The 20,418-nt window shown below is 41.1% G+C and overlaps 1 protein-coding gene across 1 annotated transcript in view; it reads right to left on the bottom strand.

Annotated features, from left to right (window-relative positions):
• Nucleotides 1–241, bottom strand: part of LOC138960937 (uncharacterized) — a 15,815-nt gene extending 15,574 nt beyond the window's left edge. The window contains exon 1 of the mRNA XM_070332568.1: nucleotides 1–241. This exon is cut by the window's left edge and continues 405 nt beyond it. The gene's annotated coding sequence lies outside the window, so the exon portion shown is untranslated.
• Between the last annotated feature and the right edge of the window lie 20,177 nt (nucleotides 242–20,418).

Here is a 20,418-nt window from a genome sequence, read left to right as displayed (position 1 = left end):
CCATAGAAGGTCAAAGTGAGAAACGCAGTCAATGTGAAACTTTTTTTCTCACACACGATTTACACACTCACTATATCTGAAGCAGACGACGCTGACAGACAAAATCACAGGCACGCAGCGGAGATTTAGACGCTTATCCACTGCAAGAAAAGAAAAGTATATAAAAAAATATCGGCTGCGTGGTTTTGAAAGACACTCTTACAATTACACGACAGGCCAGTGGATAACATGTGCACACAGGCCCATGCAGAGTTTGGCCTGGAACTGACTGAGCCATTCTACTTTTCCGATTCGCCGCCGCGCGCGTGCGTGTGCGGGACTGTGCGGTTGTCGTCTGCGTCGAACTGCCCAGTCACAAACTGGAAAGAAGTCTGGCGCGCTTTCGGTCACGTTTTCTCCATTGAGCGACTGATGATGAGAGACAGAGACAGAGGCACAGAAAGAGACTGACAGGGAGGGTGAGGGGTGAGAAAAGGGATGGGGTGGCCGAAGTACGGAGAATGGTAGAAACAAACAGAGGAATCTGAGAAAGACAAAGGTGGAAGGTCAGTGAAGTGAGAGAGAGACGGCCGGAAGGACGAAAACCGTACACACACACACACACACACACACACACACGTACACACATACACACACTCGTGCGCGCGCGTGCGCAAAGCGAATACTGAAATACGATTGACGAAGAGTGAGTGAATGAAAGACAAAACAAAAGGCAGCAAAAGAGAGACAAGCAGATATAATGTACCATCACATATAATACTTAGTTAAATAATAGTTCAAACAAATGAATCAATGAAACGTTAGAACAATCCGAAGAAGCTTAGGAACAGAATGTTCGGTAAAAACACTTGGCTTAGATGTTAAAGGGTAGCCTTTACACAAAATAAGTGTGGCTGCGGGTGTTTAGAAGAATGCCAACCTCCAAGGTTTGGCTCAGATATTCACTGCCTCACAGTTCCTTCTTAAAATGTGAGTTTAATAGACGACGTTCGGAAATAACTCTGTCGGGTTTGTATGGGTTGTGAAAGAGTGAATACCCTTGCTTTTTCTCGGACAAATAGATTCACACGTGCTCCTGTCCCCGTGTTTCAGACACTCCACTTGCTAGTGATTGACCCCTTTCAATGTTTGTCCTAGTAAAAGCAAGGGTATTCACTCTTTCACAACCCATACAAACCCGACAGAGTTATTTTCGGAATTCGTCTATTGTTCTGAAACCTTCAAAACCGTACGTATTGCAAAACTAATGTGATATGAGTATGGCTGTCAATTTGCTGTGTCTTTGTTCTATGCTTTTCTGTTTGGTTGGTTCATTCGTACGTTTTCCTTGTTTGTTTCTTTGTTTCTTTGTTTGTGGTTTGTTTTTGTATGTATGACATCTACTGTTTGTTATTTAATTTGTTCGCTTGCATGTTTTCTTGTTTGTAAATTCATTCATTTGTTCGTTCACTTGTTTGTTGTAAATATTATGTGTGTGTGTGGTTTTTGATGTCCTTTTTCATTCATTCCTTTAATCGTTCTCTTGTTTGTTTGTTTGTTTGTTCTCCCATTCAGTCGTTCTTTTGTTGTCGGTGTGTTTGTATGTGTGTACGTATGTGTGCGTGCGTTTGTGTGTGCATGTGTGTGTGTGTGTGTATGTGTGTGTGTGGGTATGTGTGTGTGTGTGTGTATGTGCGTTGTGTGTGTGTGCGTGTGTGTGTGCGCGTGCGCGCGCGCGCGTGTGTGTGTGTGTGTGTGTTGATGTGTTACTGTGTGTGGGTGTGCGTGTGAGTGTGTATGTGTGTGGGTGAGTGCGTGCGTGCGTCAGTGTGTGTGTGTGTGTGTGTGTATGTATGTGTGTGTTTATGTGTTGCGTTGTGTGTTTGCGTGAGTACGTGTTTGTGCGCGATTGTGGGCGGAGGTGGCGGTTTGGGGTAAAGGTGGTTGTTAGAAAGAATACAATCTCTATATAATTATACGGTCTTAGATAACAGTGTTCGGGCTTAGAACCTCCTAACCCTAAATACAGTGATTTGATATCAGCCTGTAAATGTAGAATTGATAACACTGTATCACACACACAATGGAAGAACGATACAAACACGGCCTTTCTTTTTAACGAAGGGCTGAATAATACAGAATACTGCGTCCCTTTCTTTGGTCTGTGCACACATGCATTAGCTCTCTCTGTCTCTGTCTCTCTCCCTCTGTATCTTGTCTCTGTCTGTATCTCTCCCTGTCTCTCGTTCTCTCTCTCTCCAGTCTCTCTCTCTCTCTCTCTCTCTCTCTCTCTCTCTCTCTCTCTCTCTCTCTCTCTCTCTCTCTCTCTCTCTCTCTCATTCAAGATTAGAATAGTCCCTCTCTGGGCGAGGGCTGGTTGAAAAGAAGCTCGTTTATATTGCTTATGCCACAACCCTCGTAAAATAAAATTTGATTTGATTTGATTTGATTTGATCTCTCAATAAAGAATTTGTCTTGTCTTGTCTCTCTCTCTCTCACTCTCACTCTCTCTCTCTCTCTCTCTCTCTCTCTCTCTCTCTCTCTCTCTCTCTCTCTCTCTCTCTCTCTCTCTGTTTCTGTCGGTCTCTCTCTCTCTCTCTCTCTCTCTCTCTCTCTCTCTCTCTCTCTCTCTCTCTCTCTCTCTCTCTTTCAGAACGGACACTCTTATTCATGCAACTTTGTGTAAATGCACTATCGGCTTCGGTTTCGATATTTGAGTGTTCGAATACCCTTCCCCAAATCCAGCCCAACTTGCAATGGGCATATTGCCTGAGCAATTAAACCATTCTGATTCTGATTCTCTTTCAGTTTCTGTCGCTCTCGGTTACTCTCTCTCTCTCTCTCTCTCTCTCTCTCTCTCTCTCTCTCTCTCTCTCTCTCTCTCTCTCTCTCTCTCTCTCTCTCTCTCTCTCTCTCTCTCTCTCTCACTCTCTCTGCTGTTGAAATATTTTTCACACTTGGCCGCACATTTGAAGAAATACGACCTTATTCATTCAAATCAGTCAGGCTTCAGAGAAATTCATTCGTGCCACACAGCATTAATAAACCTTCTTGAAAACTTGCTTAGCAAAATTAATAATAATGAACTCTGTGGTGTCCTATTCGTCGATTTTGCAAAAGCATTCGACGTCATTAATCATGAGTTACTTTTAAGAAAATTAGCTGAGTATAGATTGTCACCCCAAACCCTATGCCTCCTCTCATCTTTCTTAGCCGGACGAGAGCAATCCGTCTGCGTGAATTCCACTATGTCAAGTAAAAGACCGGTGTTATATGGAGTCCCCCAGGGTTCTGTCCTTGGGCCACTTCTTTTCTCTCTGTATATTAACGATCTTCCTTTTAGTGTTAATGATGATTGTGAACTATTTGCTGATGATACGACCATACACATTTCTGATAAAACATTAGACAAAGTTTATTTATCATTGCAGAACAGTGTAGATGATCTCATTAATTGGACGGAATATAACCACATGAGTCTTCACCCCCAAAAGACCAAATACATGTTAATTACAACAAGGCAAAAAAGACAAAACATCAAGAATAATCCTCATTCCTTATTAATTGGCAACGATGCAATAGCGGAAGTAGGAGATAACAAAGTTTTGGGAGTAAATATCGATAATAATTTATCTTGGACCCATCATGTTAGATCGTTGTGTAAAACCATGTCGAGGAAAATATACTTGTTGAACAGAATAAAGCCTTTTCTTGATCCACACTCAAGGTTATTATTTTATAATGCATACATACAAACCATCACGGATTATTGTTCGACCATCTGGGACTCAGCCAGTGCAAACATTTTAAAACCACTGTATAGTCTACACAGACGAGCACTAAAATCAGTTCTATTAAAACAATCCAGTCTTGTTTTAGACGATTATAAAAAAACTAAGATTTTGCCCTTAAAAGAAAGATTTAAATCAAATAAAGGCGTGCTCCTTCACAAAATCCTTTCCGGCCATGCACCGAGTGCTTTCATTACAAAATTTAAAGCCAAACCAAGCCGAAAATTCAACGTCCCCATTCCGCGGATAGATCTCTTTAAATCAAGTTTAGCTTATTCTGGCAGCGTTTTGTGGAATTCTCTCCCGGAATCAGTTCGAGTCCCAACAAATCTCAATACTTTCAAAAAACACCTCTCATTACATTTAATGTCAAATTACAAAAAGTCACAGTGATGGAAGATTTCGTTCTGATTATTTTCATATTGATCATATCTGTCCATAAAGCATCAGTGTTTCATAACGCAAGAATGTAAGCCTATGTATAGCCTACAACGTGTATATAGTCATGTGAATAGTTTTTCTGCCTTTTTTTATTTTCATTTTTTAAATTTGTTTTACTGTCATGCTTATCTTTTGTAATTGTTTTACGTTTGCATAATATATATATGTATTAAAGATTAGAATAGTCTCTCTCTGGGCGAGGGCTGGTTGAAAAAAAGCTCGTTTATATTGCTTATGCCACAACCCTCGTAACATAAAATGTGATTTGATTTGATTTGATTTGATCTCTCTCTCTCTCTCTCTCTCTCTCTCTCTCTCTCTCTCTCTCTCTCTCTCTCTCTCTCTCCCTCTCTCTCTCTCTCTCTCTCTCTCTCTCCCTCTCTCTCTCTCTCAAAAAACACCTCTCATTACATTTAATGTCAAATTACGAAAAGTCACAGTGATGGAATACTTCGTTCTGATTATTTTCATATTGATCATATCTGTCCATAAAGCATCAGTGTTTCATAACGCAAGAATGTATGTATAGCCTACAACGTGTATATAGTCATGTGAATAGTTTCTCTGCCTTGCTTATCTTTTGTAATTGTTTTACGTATGTATATATATATATATATATATATATATGTATTCAAGATTAGAATAGTCCCTCTCTGGGCGAGGGCTGGTTGAAAAGAAGCTCGTTTATATTGCTTATGCCACAACCCTCGTAAAATAAAATTTGATTTGATTTGATTTGATTTGATCTCTCCCCCTCTCTTTCTCTCTCTGTTTTGTCACGTTGTACACACACACACACACACACACACACACACACACACACACACACACACACACGCGTACACGCACACACAGACACACACACACACACACACACACACACACACACACACACACACACACACACACACACAATAACACACACCATAACGAGGGACAGAAACAGATGCACAGACATACAGACAGAGAGCACTAATCAGCTCAACACAGTCAGTCACGGATCGACCGAAAGTCCAACAATCTACTAATGAAGCACATTATACCCTAGCTGAAAAAAAGCACATCTATTCATCCTTTTGTCATTAGCTGCATATACGTTAGATCCACAATGACACTAATTCCGCAATGCGTCTTTTTTTAATCCCGTTCCGGCAGAATGTTACTGTAAAAAACAACAACATTATATCCATTCAAATGCCGCTAAAATGAAATATAATACCCAAGGCCTGAAATTGATGTTTACGCAAAATTCCACACGGATCCAACTGACGACAAGTTAGCATGCATTCGAAGCGAGTTAGTTTTATGCGAACGCAGCATTTGACTGACACTTGGGCCTTGAAGATTGTTACCGAATTCAAAAATGAAAAGCTTCCTTGTGCCTTTTGTCTTTTCGTCATGGCCTATAAATTTCGCCACAGGCGCATGAAATGAATGTTGATAGTGAAGATGTTAATCAATCTGTCCTGTTGCCTTTATGGTATTTTAGATGGCTGGTGTGTTGTGGTTGACTGACACGTTGCTCCCTAAGCCAGGGTTCTTCTTCTATTCTCTTGTCCTTCCCTTTTCTTCAGTTTTCCCTTTTGTAATGTGTATCTATGTATCTGCCAATCTCTTTCTGTCGATCTCTTTCTGCCAATCTCTTTCTGTGTCTATCTCTCTGCATCTCTCTCTCTCTCTCTCTCTCTCTCTCTCTCTCTCTCTCTCTCTCTCTCTCTCTCTCTCTCTCTCTCTCTCTCTTTCTCTCATTTTCTCTCTCTCTCTCTCTCTTTCTCTCTCTCTCTCGCGCTCTGTCTGTCTGTCTGTCTGTCTGTCTGTCTGATTGGCTGTCTCTGTCTCTTTCTTTTTATCTCTGTCTCTTTATCTATATATATATATATATATATATATCTCTCTCTCTCAAACACACACACACGCACACACACACACACACACACACACACACACACACACACACACACACACACACACACACACACACACCCCAGCCCTTCATTTTTAAAGAAAAAAAGATAAGGCAATTTCTAAGCTCACATAGCCCCGTTTGGCTTCTTTGGACCCAACAAAAGTACCGACCCCCAAAGGAATCTCGGTCGCTTAACTCATTCGTCTAGGTCGCTTCGCTCCCTTCACATATTTCTAGCACAAATACTGATTCTGAAGATTACCGTGGATGAGAAAAATTGGTGAATTTGACGAAGTAGTGGAATTTTCTTTCCGCTTCAACCGTTTTATTTCATTTAAAATGAGCATCTTTCTTACTGCAACAATTGCTGCACCCACTGGCATTCGACTCAATTTCCTGATTGTGTCAGGCGCGGCTGCAACTCACAGTACGCTCACCATAGGTCATTTTTCGACGAAAATCTGGATCATTTCACTCTTGATTGGTATCTTGCGCGCGTGTTTTCACAAAATCGGCTTAAAGCGTATAATTCCCTACGGCGTAATTACAACCTTTTATTTTAAAATTGTTCTATTTGAAGTTGTCTAAAATCCTAAGTTGTGCCAATAAAGCCTTATTTTGCAACCAAGGGCAATAACTGTCGTCTGGTGAAGTCAAAGGGAGATAATTCACAAAACGAACATGATTTTTTAGAAAGAGCACCTATGAGTATACTTTACAGTGGTATGTAATATGCCGTGACTATTGTATGTTATAAACATATCACATGCACAACTTGTTTGAAATCAGAGGCAAATTCTCAATAAAGTATAGACAAAGTGAATGTCGCGACAGCCTGCTGACAGTATACGTACCATGGCGCGACATTAGTCGCGACAGCCAGTGTAAAGCTTAATATCCGTTGGACACCTTGTAATCATTGTGAAAACATGAGAATCAAGTGCTGTTAGCAAGTACGATGATTTTGTCGAATACAAAAGCAAGTCCTTCAAATGTTTTTTTCGAAACTGTGCCAGTGCGGCCGCCGATTAAATACAGATTTTAAGGAAAATAGGACATGTTCCGTATTTCCCCTTTAGCAAACAAACGAACAATCAACAAAAAAGAAGCTGAGAACAGATTCATGCTTTGAGCGCTGTATTCAAAGATTCATACACGCTCTCTGCATCTAACTGGATGTGTCCGTTTGCTTGTCGCCGTTGTGGATGATACAGCCCCTCCCCCTTCTTCTCACTACCAGGCAGTATAATGTCGAAAAATCTCTCTGAAAACATGGTGTAAATAATAAACACAAAAGGTAGATAAGCACGAAGACAAAATCAATTCTGAAAGAATCAGAACAGTTTTCACCCTAAATCCAAAAACAAAGAGATTGCCAACGTTCCAAAATTCAGAACAAGTCGCGTAAGGCGAAATTACTACATTTAGTCAAGCTGAACTCACGGGATGAAACTGAACGCACTGTATTTTTTCACCAAGACAAGTACAGCTTCGTCAATCCCCGCGTGAAGGAAATCGCTCACCTCCCACGTGCAAAACGTAGTGATATTGACACGCCAGATTAGCGCGGTTGCGTATTGTGCGAAGCAGGAAAGCGCGCTTTTCTGTATTCTTGTTAACTTTCTGAGCTTGTTTTGAATACAACCTATCATATCTATATGTTTTTGGAATCAGGAAATGATAAAGAATAAGATGAAATCATTTTTGGATCGATTTCTTAAATTTTAATCGTAAGATTAATTAATCTTTTTTCGTTAATTGTGATCATATTTTAAGAGTAAACATGACATATGTATATATATTTAGATTCAGAATGTGATAAAGAATACGATGCAATCAATTTTAAATGTGTTTGCGAAAAATCAATTTTGATGACAACTTTAATGAGCAAACTCATTAATCAATTTTTAAGCCTTCAAGCTGAAATGCAATACCAAAGTTTGGGCTTCGTCGAAGATTACTTGTCCAAAATTTCAACCAATTTGGTTGAAAACTGAGAGCGTGACAGTGTCGCCTCAACTTTCACGAAAAGCCGGATATGACGTCATCAAAGACATTTATCCAAAAAAAATTTAAAAAAGTCTGGAGATACCATACTCAGGATCTCTCATGTCAAGTTTCATGAAGATCGGTCTAGTAGTTTTCTCTGAATCGCTTTACACACACACACATACACACACACATACACCACACCCTCATCTCGATTCCCCCCTCTACGTTAAAACATTTAGTCAAAACTTGACTAAATGTAAAAACAAGAAAGGTAAGTTGTTGGAACGTTTGTTATTGACAAAACAATACGTTACAATCACAGATATATTGACCCACGGACGTACATGAGATGGACGGCTGTCTTAGGGTCAAGGTCGAATAAGTGGACTGTTTGACACACCCACTGACGCGCGGTGCCCGCTTCTTCCGGTTAATGGCCGACATCGGCTTTGGCGTGTTTCGGTCCTGATGCTACTTCGCGAAAAATGGCATATATGTGCAAGGGAAGCGGTTCAAACTGCTGTATTTTTGGATGCAGTATTTAGTTTGGTTTTACCGGGCTTTGGCCCTGCAGTACTTGCAGTGGAGAGCCCTGCGAGGATCGACTGAAGATTTTGAAGCACGATTACTAGCAAGTACTGAAGTACAGTAGCATGTTGATCGTGATAGCATCGGTTATTACGGCCCGGTTATTGTGGGTTATTCAAGGTACTGTTTTACAACGCATTTACATAAGCACTAGTGTTCCCCCATTACCAGCTTAAGGGGTTTACTCTAAAAAAGCAAGATTTTCTCCCATTTTCAAGGCTGGGGGTTACCAGCTACTCCTTTGCGAGTCCCATATTTTAAGAAAAAGCAAAATGGTAATGACTGTGAACTTGGTCCAGTTTTCCTGATATTAGATAAGTACACTGTACATGATTTCAGTACAGACCAATACTATTTAACCAAACGGAAACAAAACCTAAAATAGTTGTTTGTGTTTCTGTGGATTTTTTTAAATTATTATTTTTGTAATACTTTGTATTTAACATTTATATATAATTTTATGGGAGAAAAGTGGTACACCCCCCCCCCCCCCCGAATGTGGGTAGTACTCCCCAAAAGCACCACACGGGAATACCAAAAACTCCCAAAACCAAGGATCCAGGGGGAACACTGATGCATTCACAATTGGTTATAAATGCTATTTTCGCACAAAGTTAACAAAATTAACTAGAGTTGTCGCAACAATTTGACACGCCAACATTTCTCAGCAATGCTTATGACGATGGAAATTTCATTGGCATGCAATCATTCTCCTGTAAACTTAGAAATATCCTAAATATGTGCATAACTATTTGCCGTGTGTGTGTAGGAAGGGGGGGGGGGGGTGGTATCCATCTGACATACAAACCTCATTTATTTATAATTGCAGGAATATTCTCAAGTTTCTTGGTTTCAAATGATGAATTCAATGTCACACCTCTTTCATTGTTGAATTGTGTGAAATGTATGCCTCAATAATGACAGGATGTTCAGGCCAACAACAACAAAATGTCTGGTTAAGGTAACATAGCCTCATAGTCAACAACAAAAACTGTCGGTAGGTACTTTCTTCTTTTACCCATGATATTCCACGACAAACCAACTTTGCTGTAGTTATGAAAAATAACTGCATTTGGTTCCTAGGGGGTAAAAAATCAAGGGTCTGCCAAACCCGGCAAATGCAGTAGGCAGCCCAGAGAACCCTAAGTACCTCTCCCAAAGATGGTACTTTTCGGCAATATTTACAGTTTCAAATTGTTGGGATAACTTCTTTGTGATTTTATAGAGGTGTTCTGGGGAAACTGAAAGGTAGCCTCGTCAGGGGACAACTATTCAAACCCATATCCTCATCCTCACTGATTCGCCCCTGATTATGGTGCTCAATAATTCAAAAATCAGAAAATAACAAAAACAAAATTAAGTTTGAGATAACTGAAAAATGGTAATTATTCAATTTCAATTTAATGGGACATCAGTCTGTGGTAGTACAAAGTCTCGTTCCTTGACTTCTCTTTTTTTTTATCAAAGTGCTTGTGGCTCCTCATATTCATATAAGATACTGAATCTGAAAGCAATTCAATTTCACCTAAGGCCGTAAGCTGTCCTTTTGCACTGCCCTCTTCTCAGAAACAAATGAAAATTCTTAGACTGCATATTGTTGTCAGAACACAAACATCTGTGATCAGAACTCCCCCTTTTTCTTTTTCTTTTCTTACACAGTTACAATCCCTCTCTCTCGCTCTAGTTATGTTTAGGAAATGGATTGGAATCGTTAGCTACAACCAAAACAAGTTTCTTGTGAACTGACGTACAAAATGCCACATCAAAACATTTTAACTTCTCATAATCTTTAAAAAAATAAAAAACAACAAAAACGTGGCAACTCGTACTTCTCGAGTCAGTCAGTCACTCGCGTTCCGTGACACATGCACTTGTCAACTTCAGTTTGGTAATTGAATCAGTGATTCACAATACTCCCACAAACCACTCATTCTGAAACTCACTTTTGTAATAAAAACAAGCAAACTTACATTGATTATCTGCTCAATAAAAGGATCCATCGCTCCATCAGGATTCTCTCTGAACGCCATTTCGAGCATTCGCCGGAAGTAAGCGACTCAGTCATTTGGTGACCTTGACCGCTCAAGCCAGTTATTAACAGAGACAAAGAGCAGCTGGCGCGAAGACAGCTGTCCTGGTAATGTAAGTCCGTGTATTGACCCAACGGTCTTTTAAGTGCACAGACAAACAATTACATGTAGTAACAAGAACTTAGCGTGATTGAATTGTCGGCCTCTTGCTGGTAAAGCACATGCGAATGAATGATTATATGATATTTCACCCCAGCTGAAATATCGAAGTCATTACGCCACTTCCTCCACTGTTTTATAAAACCTTGATATCAATTGGGCAAAGTTGACTTCCCGAAGTCTACTTTACGAAGCCTGCTCGCTGCACAAAGCTTTTGGACTGAATGTTCAGTAAAAAGACATCGCGAACTCTTATTAGGGAAGCTTTTAATGTGCATGACGCAAGATGTAATAATTATAAAAGCAGAGATTATTTGAGCCTCCCAGCTGACAGCTGTAAACTATCAAATCATCAACCCCTTAATCACATTAATGTGCTTTGCGCCGTGCCACTGACTGCAGCCTTCAGATGACTGTACTTAAAAACTTCTCATTTATCACGTGCATAATCACCTTTCGGCTACGTGTGTATTCTGCAGGTGTCTGCACGGGAGCCCGAATCACCTGCGTCCAGATCTTTCTTTAATAACAAATTTAAAGTTGCTTGATTGGAATGTGACTGCGTTTTGACAGATGCACGCAGACGTGACGTGTATGATCGTCAGATTGCCATCTGCACTGTCTTAACCCAGCCAGCACGCCCAGATGTGCCCCAGATGGGCCCCATATGTGCCCGCTGGGTAGCTTTGCTGTATGTGGGGAACATATGGGGTAAATTTGGGCGGCATTTTTCTACTCCATTCGTGGTAACTCCACATGCTACCCATATTGGACCCAGATGGGCTAACTGGGCCCCAGAAGACATGGGGCTCATAATTATGCGGTGCTGGTAGGGAACCGCTGCGACTTCTTTAGTATTTGCACGCGTGCGACAAGTGCAGTTGTGTGTGTTAACACCCGTGTGGCTATAGTGAAGTGTCCTGGTTTGCTTGGCTGTATGGAGTGTTATGAACAAGAAACTCGAGTGAATCAAAAATGGCAGCACTGTTCGCGGAAGAGATGACGGAAAGGATGATTTGATCTTTTTTATGGCCATTTTCAAAAGAGGTGAGGGGATCAATACGCACATGACAAGTAATGGAGGAAAAAGAAAATGGTGTTGGTGACAGTTAAAAGCACGCTAAACATACACTCTGATATAGAAACCGTGAGGGGGTGGAAGGGAGAGAAAGAAGACCGAGCGCGCGACGGGCAGACAGACAGACCGACAGACAGACCGACAGACAAACAGACAGACCGACCAACAGACAGACAGACAGAGGGTGAGCGAGAGGGGGACAAAAGAGAGCTTGAGAGAGATACAGACAAACAGACTGGCAGACAGAGAGAATACAGATAGACTGACTGTCAGACTTTCAGAAAGAAAGCCTGATTTGCGCTTGGAAATCTGGAAGTAGTTTAGTTTACTTTGTGAACTTATTTTTGTAAATCTTATTCCGATTTGAGAACTGTGAAGCAATGGTACAGTTGAGACAACTCGAAGAAAAACATAGTAATTTCTTTGTCTCTAAATAAATGTAGGGTTTGTTTGTAAGGTTTTGTCACAAGCGGCTTTAATATTAGCATACTTTTATGCTGTGGTGTTAAAGGTATTGTATTGGAGCGCCTGTGTTCCTCTATTTCGCCTGTCACAGGTAGACGCTGGTTAACTGCAAGTGTCTCGTGGAGCTCGTGCTCAGGTATTTCACGTGTATTTTACTTGTATTTTGTAAGGTGAACTCAGAGCTAAATTCGAGCTCGTAGATACTCCTTTTTATCCCCGAGTACGCAGTACTAGGGTCCAACAGACTTTAATTGTGTGTGTGTGTGTGTGTGTCTGTCTCGACTTAACGGCTTATTGCTGGGAAACTACTGGGCGCAGTTCTTTCAAAAGTTGATACACTAACTTGATAATAGGTCCGATTGATCGTATTAAAACTTCATAATGTTACCTGGGACCTAAATGCGAAATAAATCACAAAAGCCACTCTTAACGGTGGGAGTTTTTGCGGTGGGAGGCTGGTCGCTTTGCGAACAGCCTGAACTAAAGGGAAGACTTGGGCGGCGAACACGTCACGCAGTGACGAGAAAAGCATGATTTCAGTGCAAGCCAGACAACGGGTGGGGAAATGGTCTCGGCAAAGAAATTACAATGCAGGGTTTGGTCTCGGTGAAAGAGAGACAGAGAGCACGAGAGAGTCTATGGCCAAAGTGATCCGGGTTCGATTCCCGGCATGGGCGGTCTATTTTTTTTTTTAATTCTTGTTTACTATTGTTTATTATGAACGTTTTAATGTTTTATTTTACTCTAATAGTTTTTTTTAATTGTGTAAAATAAATAAATAATTTTTTATTTTTTTTTTAATCCAAGTGATCCGGGTTCGATGGGCGGTCAAATTTTTTTTTTTTTAATTCTTGTTTACTATTGTTTATTATGAACGTTTTAATGTTTTATTTTACTCTAATAATTTTTTTAATTGTGTAAAATAAATAAATATATATATATTTTTTTTTTTTAAATCCACGTGCACAAGACAAAAACTTTCATACTGGGGGAGCGAGCCAGTCTGAAGAGTACTCGGGTCCAGCGCCAGCGTTTTTTATTCATTCGTTCTTTGCCTTTAGCCGAGGAAAGATAGCTTGCGTTCCAAGCGAATCCGTTCTTCGTTGAACGTAGGGTCTGTTTACGTCGAGCAGACGCCGGAAAACTGCTATCAATGGCAGGGGATATTGTTATGGCTACTTCAATGCAACCAGGATGTGGTATGTAATCATTAAATATTATGTTGTGTGTGTTAGTTAAATTATTCTCAGGTTTAGATTTGTTTATTGACTTATGAAAACCGGTCAATCCAAGATGGCGGAATGTATAGTGTGCACGTGCGTGTTTGTAACTTTGTACTTGGACGGTATGAATTTGTGAGTTCGTTTTGGAAAATGGTTTGGTATATTATTGAATGAACGTTTTGCTTGAAAGGAGAGTGATTGACAGCTTTGTTTATAGAATGAATTTGGTATTATTCGTTGGACTTCATACTTAGCAGAATTAAATGTATAAGTCCGTTGGTATGTGTGTTCGAGATGCATGAGAGTGAGAGTAAAGAGTAATGTCCATTTAATCCTGCACTTGGTTGTTAAATTATAAGGACGGGTGGGCGATGTTGCTGTTACTGTGAACTAAGTCTTGCGTTCATCATTCCAGGTTGTTGTGTTTCACCATGCGGAGGCTTTGACATGGCCTACTATTGAGGAGATGCCTGCCTGCTCCACTTTCGACGACGGCACTGCTCGCCTGGCAAGGACTTGACGTCACCGATGGCTCCTGTCGCTTCGCACTACGGCCTCGTTAACCCAAGTTCATGGACGATTTTGGATACGCATTCACGGTAACATTAGCCTAAGCCGTCCTAACAGCTAAAAGTGCAGGATCCATTACGTCATTGTGAACTGAGCGAAAGTGAGAGGTGTGAAAGATGCGTTAAAAGGAAAATAACTATTCTTTGTTGTTATTGGCTTTAATACTGGTTGATCTTTGTTGTCGTTGTGGATGTTATCGTAAGAAAGAGTAATATGGTTAGTTAGTGAGTTGTGTGTGTATTTATGTTTGGTCTATGTATAATTGATTTGTTGTAAGAAACGTCCTTAATTTACTGTTGGTGTCAACTCGTGTTTTGTAGTCGAAAGAGTAAGATTGTTTTGAGTCGTGGATGACAGACTGCGTGCGTGTTTTATGCATGTGTGCGTGACAGGTTTGTTCTCTTCAAATGTGCGGTTCGAGTTTTAGATTGTGTGTGTGTTTGTGTCTTATCTGACTGCTTATCTGTGTGTTTGTTTTTTCTTGTAGACAAGCATATTTTGTCTTAATTTATTTTATTGTTTTATGTTGAGCTTCTCCAACTGCAACCCTTTTGAGCCTGCTCTCTTTCCGTTCTGCCAGCAATTTACGTCGTGTTTTCTAATGCTCTCCGGAACCGCTCGACAGACTTTACGCCAGAAACATTCAGTACGGACCAAAAGAAAGTACAAGAACAAGTCAAAGAGCCAGTTACAGGATTCTTTGATGCTTAATTCGGTAAAGACTCCGTTGACCAGCTTGATCAAATCTCGATTACTTGAATCATTTACGGGGCTGATCAAAGGCTAGCGAGATTTCATTCAGAGGGCAGTCTCTTCAGATCCCACCCTGCGTGCTGCGACCTCTGGAAGAGAACCTGCGAGGAGTCAAGAGCAACTGGATCTTCTGCACGGCGGAGAGGGCTGACCCTTTCCATAGAAATTCATTTTCTTGGACCTAGAATCTATGTAGTCAAAGCCGTTACTGCATCACGCGATAGAACGAAAGGGACAGATCTCCCAAACGGTCTTCAAATACGCCAAACAAATTGATGTTTCCAAGATATACTGAGTGGCTTTCTTTCCTTCTTTCCCAAACAAATCTTCGCCCCAACAGAAGACTGAGAGGTGAGTTCTGGTAGGACTGTAGGCCAAATCAAAACAGCCAAACAAACAAGCAAAACAAGAAGACATGTATATTATCGGAAACGTAACGGAAAAAAAGAAACGTAAGAACGAAAGGGGGGGGGGGGGGGGGGGCATTATGGCCTACACACATCCCTCTCCGAAGGTATATGGCAAGAGGGTCTCTGGGTCGCAAGTAATTAAGTGTTTAGGAAGTAGATGGGCCAGAAGGGGGGTAAAGGACGGAGATATGCTAGAGGGAGGGGGTAATGAACGAATAGGGGCTAGACGGGATGTAAGGAAATAGGACGGGAGGTGTGTGGGAGGGGGGGGGGGGAGGCAAGGGTAGAGGAAGGAGGTGGGGGCGAGGGGGGGTGTAAGAACGTACGAAGGAGACGGGCTGGGAGATAAACGTATCGGTCAAGAGGGACATTTGCTGGCCTCTTCATGTTAGACATAACACGGCATGATGATTTCATCAAATGACAAACGCTATTCTTATCCCATGACCTGCCTCTTTGTCTTTGTTAGCTGAGGAGGTGATTATTCTGCGTATTCCATCACAACCATATTGTTATCCCATCACAACCGAGTTTCGATCTCAACTGTCATTGGTCATTGTCTTTGATTTCAGAGTACAATTGAATAATTTATAGAGGTCATCTGCATATTCAGAGTTTACAGATGGACTACTTTTTTCAACATACGACTGAAATATTTTGTGGTGTCAAAGTCAATATCACGTATAGGTACAGGCCTACATGTGTCAATATTGAGAAAATAAAGAATACTTCATACGATACGCACAGTCTGCATGTAGTTTAAAGAGCGGAGTCGAGATATTTCGCTGGCTGAAGCGACTGCATGGTCAAAGGCGTTCAACGAGTATCGCGAGTGCTAGTGGGATCAAGGGACGATACTCCCTAATTTTTACACAGACAGCTAGCTACCACAGAACCGTGAGAGAGAGAGAGAGAGAGAGAGAGAGAGAGAGAGAGAGAGAGAGAGAGAGAGAGAGAGAGAGCAATCAAAACACAACCCAGTCACCTGGTAGTTCGAAAACTCAATCTGAAACTGACATCGATTGTCGAAGGCATGCCTGCGGTGCATAACTCTGGAAAAGTTGTCGTAGCTGGGAACCCGTTGAGATACAACGCCCACAAAATTATCAGAAGACTCACCATGAAGTCAAATCAAACGTTAGGTTTTCTCATTTGGTTATTTGCTTTGGCTTTAAGTGTATTGCTTCGATTGATAGCTGAATCTGCTTGCCGCGAACCGTGCTGTTCTAGACTGTTCGAACTGTCGTCTGCTAGCCGGGCTTGTGTGAATCCGCCGGTCGAGTCAACTGCGGGGTTCAGCGACAAATGAGGGAGTGGCACCAAAATGAAAAGAAGAAGACGAAAAGAAGTTGGAGATACAGTTAAGATACATGGGGAAGAGAAGAGGTTGTGAGGGGTTAGATGTATCCAACCTTAGGTGTTCAAACTCAAGACCGGGACAAAGTAGAAAGCCGGATGTACCGCGACCGACTCTCTGTGCCGACATACAACTTCCAAGCTTTATTGCTTAAAACGTCTATAACAGGCGAAGTATTGAAGCTTTGACTCACCTAAACCCGACGACTAAATATGTAAGTGATCCACGTGTGAAAACCAAAACAGAACAGCGCGATGACAGCCAACATTTCTATCCCCGACTGACACACAGTAATAGGCCTACACTGCATGCGAACTGACTTGGGTCAACGATCAAACCAGCACGGCCCGAACTTGTTGCGCTGCCATTATCGTGCGCAATTCTGGTAAAAATATAAACCCGGTATGCCGAATTGAGTATAACGAAAGCCGATGTCAAATATACACAGGGATATTTTAAAATGACTTTCAAAATGTAAAAGCAGATAGCAGACCTTTTTATAAGCAATATGAATGACTGAATGTCCACATACAAGTCGAATGACGCCGTCCATTATGCTGACAAATGGGAACTAGCTTTGCGCATGAATTCATTGACATGAATTTCGAGAGCGGAGGCTTTTGGCAAGCTGAAAACAGGCACGGGCAGGTTTTAGTGGAAAAAGTAAGTGTTTTTAATGAAAACGTCGGAGTAATGGGATAAATAGCTTACACACCTCGTCCTGAATATCTTGCATATTTTCCCTCGGGTCGATTTTCAGGTATTACCTCGCCAAAGGCTCGGTAATACCTGAAAATCGACCCTCGGGAAAATATGCAAGATATTCAGAACTCGGAGTGTGTAACCTATATTTATTCTCAACTGATAACTGTAACTTACCGTTTCAAAAGTAAATACGGTGAGAGCTGCTGGACCACACTTCTGTCTAGCGATAATAATGTTTAACACAAGCCACAAATAACTATAACTAGCAAACCAGTTTTATTAGATCGTTTAATATAAAAACTGGATTGATTGTATGGATGGAGTATTTGAGAGAAAAACAAGTCGCGTAAGGCGAAATTACTACATTTAGTCAAGCTGTGGAACTCACAGAATGAAATTGAACGTAGTCCGCCGCTAGTGCAAAAGGCAGTGAAAGTGACGAGCCTGTTTGGCGCGGTGGCGGTTGCGCTGTGCTTCATAGCACGCTTTACTGTACCTCTCTTCGTTTTAACTTTCTGAGCGTGTTTTTAATCCAAACATATCATATCTATATGTTTTTGGAATCAGGAACCGACAAGGAATAAGATGAAGGTGTTTTTAAATTGATTTCGAAAATTTAATTTTGATCATAATTTTAATTTTTTTTAATTTTCAGAGCTTGTTTTTATATAAATATAACATTTATATGTTTTTGGAATCAGAAAATAATGAATAATACGATAAACGTAATTTTGGATCATTTTATAAAAAAAATAATTGTAATTACAATTTTCAGACTTTTAATGACCAAAGTCATTAATTAATTTTTAAGCCTCCAGGCTGAAATGCTATACCAAATTCCGGCCTTGGTCGAAGATTGCTTGGCCAAAATTTCAATCAATTTGATTGAAAAATGAGGGTGTGACAGTGCCGCCTCAACTTTTACAAAATGACGGATATGACGTCATCAAATACATTTATCGAAAAAATGAAAAAAATGTCTGGGGATATCATACCCAGGAACTCTCATGAAAAATGTCATAAAGATCGGTCCAGTAGTTTATTCTGAATCGCTCTACACACACACACACACACACACACACACACACACACACACACACACACAGAGACAGACACACACACACACACACACACACACACACATACACCACGACCCTCGTCTCGATTCCCCCCTCTATGTTAAAACATTTAGTCAAAACTTGACTAAATGTAAAAACACTGACAAGGAAACACTTATTTACAAAATAAACATTTGTCAAGCACATGCTGAAGTAGACGATTATGCATATTAACGTTGCCACTTCAGCAACATTGATTTCACACACACACACACACACACACACGCTCGCACGCACGCACGCACGCTCGCACGCGCGCACGCACACACACACACACACACACACACACACACACACACACATTTATATGCGCACAAACAATTATCATCCTTCTACCAAACCAGGAGATAAACTAAGCCCAAACACACTCAAATAAAGCAGCCTGGAAACCAATGATTGATAGTTCACTGGACATTTGGTCCAGCCCTCATACACATTCAAGTTTTACGAGTAGACAGACACGACGACCCACACTACGATAACTGCACGGGGAAATGGGACGTCACTCCATTTTATCAAGGGAGGAAATGCTAAATGACACATAATAACGCACCAATAGAGTTGTCCTTGTCATACTGACACATCAAGAGCTGTCGGGGAGGAGGGGAGGGAAACGGAACAGCGCCAGTAAAGGTAGTTAACCGGTCTATTTGCCGGAAGCCAAATCAGTGTCCGTAATTACTTGCGCGGTGCTTTCATCAAACAGGCCAAATGGGAGGATTGGATTTTTGTGGCAAGTCTGATGGATGCCTGCTTCAGCCGGGGACATGCGTTCAGGTCTGTACAGTTGTATCAGAGATGATCAATAAAAACGAACACCTTTTTACTCCTGGTGCCAGACACACCCACCGTAGTTTCATTGTCAACATTGTGTTGCACTTTGATATCTGGAGAGTAAAGCGGACATGAAAGTGATGGAAAGCAAAGAAGGGCGACCCCAAAGTGGTCTCTATAGACAGGTGGTCGTTATGTAAAGGTGCATTATAATTATAGGGGAAAACTCGTGTGAGGTCCTTTTCAGTGGTCGTAATGGGCAGTTGGTCGTTATGAAGAGTTGGTCGTTATGAAGAGTTGGTTGCTATGAAGAGGTGGTCGCTAGGGCAGGTTCGACTGTACCAAACATTCAAAGCCATACTGCTTTCTGCGCAGTATAGGAACTTTTGGGCTGAGTTAACATCATAACGGACATCTACGTCAATCTACAGCCGGGTTGTTTATGTTTGGCATTTGTTCTGTGGTGGTGCACACGATCACTTTTAGTCTGTCCTTAGGCCAAACAAAAATATATGTTGGTGTAGGGTAACCCGACCGACCCTATTTTTTTCCCGCCGACCCTAAAACCAACCTCTGGTACATTTTGCGAACCATACCGAGACTAGATATAAAAGATATAAAAACAATAAAAGCCGACCTACGTTATACCGACCCTATATTTTTGGGGGGGGGGTTCATGTTACCCTTAACCAACATATATTTTTGTTTGGCCATACCGAGACTAGGTAGATGGAGGACGTTTTTTTAATATATTTTTTAATTAAATTAAAACAAATCAAAGCAACTTTTATGTAGTGCTTAAGAAGAAAAGTTCCCTCCTTTTGAATATCCCTCCTCTTTCTCACCTTTGTCTTCGTCTTGACCCCCACCTCCTCCTCCACCTCGATCCACCTCTTCTTGTTTGTTTCTTCCTCTTTTTCTTCTTGTTCCTTTTCTTCTTCTCTCTTTTCTTGCTTCTTTCACCGCTTGGCACAGTGCGAGATAGGATAGGCCTAACGCCAGCATCGGCGTGATGTGGTTAGGCAACCTCCATCGACCCAGTAGATTAGCACACAAATGTGTTTGCAACGTCATTCAGA

This window comes from Littorina saxatilis, linkage group LG3 (assembly GCF_037325665.1).
Source record: "Littorina saxatilis isolate snail1 linkage group LG3, US_GU_Lsax_2.0, whole genome shotgun sequence".
Lineage (NCBI taxonomy): Eukaryota > Metazoa > Mollusca > Gastropoda > Littorinimorpha > Littorinidae > Littorina > Littorina saxatilis.
Note: the sequence above shows the minus strand (reverse complement) of the source record. Positions and strands in the feature narration are given on the sequence as shown.